Source organism: Megalopta genalis, unplaced genomic scaffold (genome assembly GCF_051020955.1).
Source record: "Megalopta genalis isolate 19385.01 unplaced genomic scaffold, iyMegGena1_principal scaffold0047, whole genome shotgun sequence".
Lineage (NCBI taxonomy): Eukaryota > Metazoa > Arthropoda > Insecta > Hymenoptera > Halictidae > Megalopta > Megalopta genalis.
The window spans coordinates 50,001-59,458 of record NW_027476116.1 but is presented as its reverse complement, the minus strand read 5'-3'; positions in this window follow the sequence as shown (position 1 = coordinate 59,458).

Below are 9,458 nucleotides of genomic sequence, written 5' to 3'. Positions count from 1 at the left end.
GTTTTTTCAATTTTCTGAAAAATCCTATCATTAGATTTTTTTAAGAATACGATATTCTTGCTTAACTAACGTTTCTACATAGGGATTAAGCATTTAGAACGAAATCTATTGTCAGAAAATGGCACTTTACTCTTGACATTTTTCGGTTTTTTCAAGTTTCTGAAAAATCCTATCATTAGATTTTTTTAAAAATACGATATTCTTGCTTAACTAACGTTTCTACATAGGGATTAAGCATTTAGAACGAAATCTAATGTCAGAAAATGGCACTTTAGTCTTGACATTTTACGGTCTTTTCAATTTTCTGGGAAATCCTATCATTAGATTTTTTTAAAAATACGATATTCTTGCTTAACTAACGTTTTTACATAGGGATTAAGCATTTAGAACGAAATCTAATGTAGGAAAATGGTACTTTACTCTTGATCGGTACGTTGGGACTTTGAAAATATTCGGGCGTTCCAATCGCTCGTCTGTTGCATCATAGCGCGTCTCGGCGCAATCGACCGATTCGCTCGATCCATTATTTTCGATTTACGGCTAAAATAAATTTTTCTCATTTTATTCAATAACATATTCCTGCTTAAATAACTTTTTTACATAGGGATTAAGCATTTAGAACGATACATTGTTTAAAATAAGGGCACTTTACTCTTGACATTTTACGGTTTTTTCAATTTTCTGAAAAATCCTATCATTAGATTTTTTTAAGAATACGATATTCTTGCTTAACTAACGTTTCTACATAGGGATTAAGCATTTAGAACGAAATCTAATGTCAGAAAATGGCACTTTACTCTTGACATTTTTCGGTTTTTTCAATTTTCTGGGAAATCCTATCATTAGATTTTTTTAAAAATACGATATTCTTGCTTAACTAACGTTTTTACATAGGGATTAAGTATTTAGAACGAAATCTAATGTAGGAAAATGGTACTTTACTCTTGATCGGTACGTTGGGACTTTGAAAATATTCGGGCGTACACGGCGCGCTCGGCGCTTCGAACAGCTCCGGTGTCCCCATTATTTTCGATTTACGGCTAAAATAAATTTTTCTAATTTTTTTCAATAACATATTCCTGCTAAAATAACTTTTTTACATAGGGATTAAGCATTTAGAACGATACATTGTTTAAAATAAGGGCACTTTACTCTTGACATTTTACGGTTTTTTCAATTTTCTGAAAAATCCTATCATTAGATTTTTTTAAAAATACGATATTCTTGCTTAACTAACGTTTCTACATAGGGATTAAGCATTTAGAACGAAATCTAATGTCAGAAAATGGCACTTTACTCTTGACATTTTACGGTTTTTTCAATTTTCTGGGAAATCCTATCATTAGATTTTTTTAAAAATACGATATTCTTGCTTAACTAACGTTTTTACATAGGGATTAAGCATTTAGAACGAAATCTAATGTAGGAAAATGGTACTTTACTCTTGATCGGTACGTTGGGACTTTGAAAATATTCGGGCGTTCCAATCGCTCGTCTGTTGCATCATGGCGCGTCTCGGCGCAATCGACCGATTCGCTCGATCCATTATTTTCGATTTACGGCTAAAATAAATTTTTCTCATTTTATTCAATAACATATTCCTGCTAAAATAACTTTTTTACATAGGGATTAAGCATTTAGAACGATACATTGTTTAAAATAAGGGCACTTTACTCTTGACATTTTACGGTTTTTTCAATTTTCTGAAAAATCCTATCATTAGATTTTTTTAAAAATACGATATTCTTGCTTAACTAACGTTTCTACATAGGGATTAAGCATTTAGAACGAAATCTAATGTCAGAAAATGGCACTTTACTCTTGACATTTTTCGGTTTTTTCAATTTTCTGGGAAATCCTATCATTAGATTTTTTTAAAAATACGATATTCTTGCTTAACTAACGTTTTTACATAGGGATTAAGCATTTAGAACGAAATCTAATGTAGGAAAATGGTACTTTACTCTTGATCGGTACGTTGGGACTTTGAAAATATTCGGGCGTTCCAATCGCTCGTCTGTTGCATCATGGCGCGTCTCGGCGCAATCGACCGATTCGCTCGATCCATTATTTTCGATTTACGGCTAAAATAAATTTTTCTCATTTTATTCAATAACATATTCCTGCTAAAATAACTTTTTTACATAGGGATTAAGCATTTAGAACGATACATTGTTTAAAATAAGGGCACTTTACTCTTGACATTTTACGGTTTTTTCAATTTTCTGAAAAATCCTATCATTAGATTTTTTTAAAAATACGATATTCTTGCTTAACTAACGTTTCTACATAGGGATTAAGCATTTAGAACGAAATCTAATGTCAGAAAATGGCACTTTACTCTTGACATTTTTCGGTTTTTTCAATTTTCTGGAAAATCCTATCATTAGATTTTTTTAAAAATACGATATTCTTGCTTAACTAACGTTTTTACATAGGGATTAAGTATTTAGAACGAAATCTAATGTAGGAAAATGGTACTTTACTCTTGATCGGTACGTTGGGACTTTGAAAATATTCGGGCGTACGCGGCGCGCTCGGCGCTTCGAACAGCTCCGGTGTCCCCATTATTTTCGATTTACGGCTAAAATAAATTTTTCTAATTTTTTTCAATAACATATTCCTGCTAAAATAACTTTTTTACATAGGGATTAAGCATTTAGAACGATACATTGTTTAAAATAAGGGCACTTTACTCTTGACATTTTACGGTTTTTTCAATTTTCTGAAAAATCCTATCATTAGATTTTTTTAAAAATACGATATTCTTGCTTAACTAACGTTTCTACATAGGGATTGAGCATTTAGAACGAAATCTGATGTCAGAAAATGGCACTTTACTCTTGACATTTTTCGGTTTTTTCAATTTTCTGGGAAATCCTATCATTAGATTTTTTTAAAAATACGATATTCTTGCTTAACTAACGTTTTTACATAGGGATTAAGCATTTAGAACGAAATCTAATGTAGGAAAATGGTACTTTACTCTTGATCGGTACGTTGGGACTTTGAAAATATTCGGGCGTACGCGGCGCGCTCGGCGCTTCGAACAGCTCCGGTGTCCCCATTATTTTCGATTTACGGCTAAAATAAATTTTTCTAATTTTTTTCAATAACATATTCCTGCTAAAATAACTTTTTTACATAGGGATTAAGCATTTAGAACGATACATTGTTTAAAATAAGGGCACTTTACTCTTGACATTTTACGGTTTTTTCAATTTTCTGAAAAATCCTATCATTAGATTTTTTTAAAAATACGATATTCTTGCTTAACTAACGTTTCTACATAGGGATTAAGCATTTAGAACGAAATCTAATGTCAGAAAATGGCACTTTACTCTTGACATTTTACGGTTTTTTCAATTTTCTGGGAAATCCTATCATTAGATTTTTTTAAAAATACGATATTCTTGCTTAACTAACGTTTTTACATAGGGATTAAGCATTTAGAACGAAATCTAATGTAGGAAAATGGTACTTTACTCTTGATCGGTACGTTGGGACTTTGAAAATATTCGGGCGTTCCAATCGCTCGTCTGTTGCATCATGGCGCGTCTCGGCGCAATCGACCGATTCGCTCGATCCATTATTTTCGATTTACGGCTAAAATAAATTTTTCTCATTTTATTCAATAACATATTCCTGCTAAAATAACTTTTTTACATAGGGATTAAGCATTTAGAACGATACATTGTTTAAAATAAGGGCACTTTACTCTTGACATTTTACGGTTTTTTCAATTTTCTGAAAAATCCTATCATTAGATTTTTTTAAAAATACGATATTCTTGCTTAACTAACGTTTCTACATAGGGATTAAGCATTTAGAACGAAATCTAATGTCAGAAAATGGCACTTTACTCTTGACATTTTTCGGTTTTTTCAATTTTCTGGGAAATCCTATCATTAGATTTTTTTAAAAATACGATATTCTTGCTTAACTAACGTTTTTACATAGGGATTAAGCATTTAGAACGAAATCTAATGTAGGAAAATGGTACTTTACTCTTGATCGGTACGTTGGGACTTTGAAAATATTCGGGCGTTCCAATCGCTCGTCTGTTGCATCATGGCGCGTCTCGGCGCAATCGACCGATTCGCTCGATCCATTATTTTCGATTTACGGCTAAAATAAATTTTTCTAATTTTTTTCAATAACATATTCCTGCTAAAATAACTTTTTTACATAGGGATTAAGCATTTAGAACGATACATTGTTTAAAATAAGGGCACTTTACTCTTGACATTTTACGGTTTTTTCAATTTTCTGAAAAATCCTATCATTAGATTTTTTTAAAAATACGATATTCTTGCTTAACTAACGTTTCTACATAGGGATTAAGCATTTAGAACGAAATCTAATGTCAGAAAATGGCACTTTACTCTTGACATTTTACGGTTTTTTCAATTTTCTGGGAAATCCTATCATTAGATTTTTTTAAAAATACGATATTCTTGCTTAACTAACGTTTTTACATAGGGATTAAGCATTTAGAACGAAATCTAATGTAGGAAAATGGTACTTTACTCTTGATCGGTACGTTGGGACTTAGAAAATATTCGGCCGTACGCGGCGCGTCTCGGCGCTTCGAACAGCTCCGGTGTCCCCATTATTTTCGATTTACGGCTAAAATAAATTTTTCTAATTTTTTTCAATTACATATTCTTGCTTAGATAACTTTTTTACATAGGGATTAAGCATTTAGAACGACATATTGTTTAAAATAATGGTACTTTACTCTTGTGATTTTACGGTTTTTTCAATTTTCTGAAAAATCCTATCATTAGATTTTTTTAAAAATACGATATTCTTGCTTAACTAACGTTTCTACATAGGGATTAAGCATTTAGAACGAAATCTAATGTCAGAAAATGGCACTTTACTCTTGACATTTTTCGGTTTTTTCAATTTTCTGGGAAATCCTATCATTAGATTTTTTTAAAAATACGATATTCTTGCTTAACTAACGTTTTTACATAGGGATTAAGCATTTAGAACGAAATCTAATGTAGGAAAATGGTACTTTACTCTTGATCGGTACGTTGGGACTTTGAAAATATTCGGGCGTTCCAATCGCTCGTCTGTTGCATCATGGCGCGTCTCGGCGCAATCGACCGATTCGCTCGATCCATTATTTTCGATTTACGGCTAAAATAAATTTTTCTCATTTTATTCAATAACATATTCTTGCTTAAATAACTTTTTTACATAGGGATTAAGCATTTAGAACGATACATTGTTTAAAATAAGGGCACTTTACTCTTGACATTTTACGGTTTTTTCAATTTTCTGAAAAATCCTATCATTAGATTTTTTTAAGAATACGATATTCTTGCTTAACTAACGTTTCTACATAGGGATTAAGCATTTAGAACGAAATCTAATGTCAGAAAATGGCACTTTACTCTTGACATTTTTCGGTTTTTTCAATTTTCTGGAAAATCCTATCATTAGATTTTTTTAAAAATACGATATTCTTGCTTAACTAACGTTTTTACATAGGGATTAAGTATTTAGAACGAAATCTAATGTAGGAAAATGGTACTTTACTCTTGATCGGTACGTTGGGACTTTGAAAATATTCGGGCGTACGCGGCGCGCTCGGCGCTTCGAACAGCTCCGGTGTCCCCATTATTTTCGATTTACGGCTAAAATAAATTTTTCTAATTTTTTTCAATAACATATTCCTGCTAAAATAACTTTTTTACATAGGGATTAAGCATTTAGAACGATACATTGTTTAAAATAAGGGCACTTTACTCTTGACATTTTACGGTTTTTTCAATTTTCTGAAAAATCCTATCATTAGATTTTTTTAAAAATACGATATTCTTGCTTAACTAACGTTTCTACATAGGGATTAAGCATTTAGAACGAAATCTAATGTCAGAAAATGGCACTTTACTCTTGACATTTTTCGGTTTTTTCAATTTTCTGGAAAATCCTATCATTAGATTTTTTTAAAAATACGATATTCTTGCTTAACTAACGTTTTTACATAGGGATTAAGTATTTAGAACGAAATCTAATGTAGGAAAATGGTACTTTACTCTTGATCGGTACGTTGGGACTTTGAAAATATTCGGGCGTTCCAATCGCTCGTCTGTTGCATCATAGCGCGTCTCGGCGCAATCGACCGATTCGCTCGATCCATTATTTTCGATTTACGGCTAAAATAAATTTTTCTCATTTTATTCAATAACATATTCCTGCTAAAATAACTTTTTTACATAGGGATTAAGCATTTAGAACGATACATTGTTTAAAATAAGGGCACTTTACTCTTGACATTTTACGGTTTTTTCAATTTTCTGAAAAATCCTATCATTAGATTTTTTTAAAAATACGATATTCTTGCTTAACTAACGTTTCTACATAGGGATTAAGCATTTAGAACGAAATCTAATGTCAGAAAATGGCACTTTACTCTTGACATTTTTCGGTTTTTTCAATTTTCTGGGAAATCCTATCATTAGATTTTTTTAAAAATACGATATTCTTGCTTAACTAACGTTTTTACATAGGGATTAAGCATTTAGAACGAAATCTAATGTAGGAAAATGGTACTTTACTCTTGATCGGTACGTTGGGACTTTGAAAATATTCGGGCGTTCCAATCGCTCGTCTGTTGCATCATGGCGCGTCTCGGCGCAATCGACCGATTCGCTCGATCCATTATTTTCGATTTACGGCTAAAATAAATTTTTCTCATTTTATTCAATAACATATTCCTGCTAAAATAACTTTTTTACATAGGGATTAAGCATTTAGAACGATACATTGTTTAAAATAAGGGCACTTTACTCTTGACATTTTACGGTTTTTTCAATTTTCTGAAAAATCCTATCATTAGATTTTTTTAAAAATACGATATTCTTGCTTAACTAACGTTTCTACATAGGGATTAAGCATTTAGAACGAAATCTAATGTCAGAAAATGGCACTTTACTCTTGACATTTTTCGGTTTTTTCAATTTTCTGGAAAATCCTATCATTAGATTTTTTTAAAAATACGATATTCTTGCTTAACTAACGTTTTTACATAGGGATTAAGTATTTAGAACGAAATCTAATGTAGGAAAATGGTACTTTACTCTTGATCGGTACGTTGGGACTTTGAAAATATTCGGGCGTACGCGGCGCGCTCGGCGCTTCGAACAGCTCCGGTGTCCCCATTATTTTCGATTTACGGCTAAAATAAATTTTTCTAATTTTTTTCAATAACATATTCCTGCTAAAATAACTTTTTTACATAGGGATTAAGCATTTAGAACGATACATTGTTTAAAATAAGGGCACTTTACTCTTGACATTTTACGGTTTTTTCAATTTTCTGAAAAATCCTATCATTAGATTTTTTTAAAAATACGATATTCTTGCTTAACTAACGTTTCTACATAGGGATTAAGCATTTAGAACGAAATCTGATGTCAGAAAATGGCACTTTACTCTTGACATTTTTCGGTTTTTTCAATTTTCTGGGAAATCCTATCATTAGATTTTTTTAAAAATACGATATTCTTGCTTAACTAACGTTTTTACATAGGGATTAAGCATTTAGAACGAAATCTAATGTAGGAAAATGGTACTTTACTCTTGATCGGTACGTTGGGACTTTGAAAATATTCGGGCGTACGCGGCGCGCTCGGCGCTTCGAACAGCTCCGGTGTCCCCATTATTTTCGATTTACGGCTAAAATAAATTTTTCTAATTTTTTTCAATAACATATTCCTGCTAAAATAACTTTTTTACATAGGGATTAAGCATTTAGAACGATACATTGTTTAAAATAAGGGCACTTTACTCTTGACATTTTACGGTTTTTTCAATTTTCTGAAAAATCCTATCATTAGATTTTTTTAAAAATACGATATTCTTGCTTAACTAACGTTTCTACATAGGGATTAAGCATTTAGAACGAAATCTAATGTCAGAAAATGGCACTTTACTCTTGACATTTTACGGTTTTTTCAATTTTCTGGGAAATCCTATCATTAGATTTTTTTAAAAATACGATATTCTTGCTTAACTAACGTTTTTACATAGGGATTAAGCATTTAGAACGAAATCTAATGTAGGAAAATGGTACTTTACTCTTGATCGGTACGTTGGGACTTAGAAAATATTCGGCCGTACGCGGCGCGTCTCGGCGCTTCGAACAGCTCCGGTGTCCCCATTATTTTCGATTTACGGCTAAAATAAATTTTTCTAATTTTTTTCAATTACATATTCTTGCTTAGATAACTTTTTTACATAGGGATTAAGCATTTAGAACGACATATTGTTTAAAATAATGGTACTTTACTCTTGTGATTTTTCGGTTTTTTTTGATTATTTGGAAAAATAAATTTTTGTAATTTTTTTAAATACGATATTCGTGATCAGTGAACGATTTCACATATGGATTAAGCATTTAGAATCGTGCGGAAGCGTTATTAAAAAAGTTTACTCGATGCGATGGGACTTTGAAAAGTTTGTGAAAATTTTCATATTGGGAAAAAATGTGTAATTTTTTGTCTAGTGTACGGTGGTGTAATTTATTTTAATGTTTACTATAAATTTTTTTTTCGTTCGTTCACGCGCTATGTTACAACAGCACGGCCGGGCGGTCTGTTGCCGCGGCGGTTTACACTCGTAAGCGCGCGTGCTATTCGGCCGGCGGCGCCGGCGTCCTTGCCGGCCGTTCGGTATCTATAAGAGATACACGGTCCGTGCGAGGCGGACGGAGCAGAGCGGGTTTTGGGCCAATTCTACGATCTCGGTCGAGAAGCTGTCTCAGAGCTCCTTCGGGGCTTCAGTCCTGACTGTTTCGTGCCGTTTACGTTACGGACTTTTCTCCACACAGCGTGGCCACGGGTCGGTGTCTTTGACCGAATGGCCCATATGTGGCAAGCCCTACGGGGTTGGTTACCCGTATGCACTTTGTATGTATACTCGTACTCACTGAGCAATCGACTCTTCTGTCCGAGCGATGGAAAAATTTTTTAAAATGCATCTGTAAGATTTGGAAGCAAATCGTACCAATTGAAAACTGTGGCTAAAATGAATAGCCCAGTGGAGAGAGAAAACTATCAAAAAACTGATTTTTTAAATCAAGAGGTGTCAGAAATCGAAATGCCTAGCGCGAGCGGAAGAACACGCTTTCTCGCCAGTCCAGCATGTGTCCTGTCCGTTCTTCCTCGGCTTGCCGATTTTGCCCAGATCAGAGGTTTCGTGCTTCCGGCGGTCAGAAGATCAGCGTGAGCGTACGCGCTTCCACGACTATGGCATCACCCATGTACTTTTTCCTTTGAATATATTTGAGTACATAAAAAATATTAAAACATATAGAGAGAACTGTGTCTTGGATCTTAAAAATTTGTCAATAGCGATGATATATTATTACTTAACTTGAAGTATTTGTACGTTTTAGCTGGGACGTACATTTATCTTACAAGATGTTAATAGCGAGACTC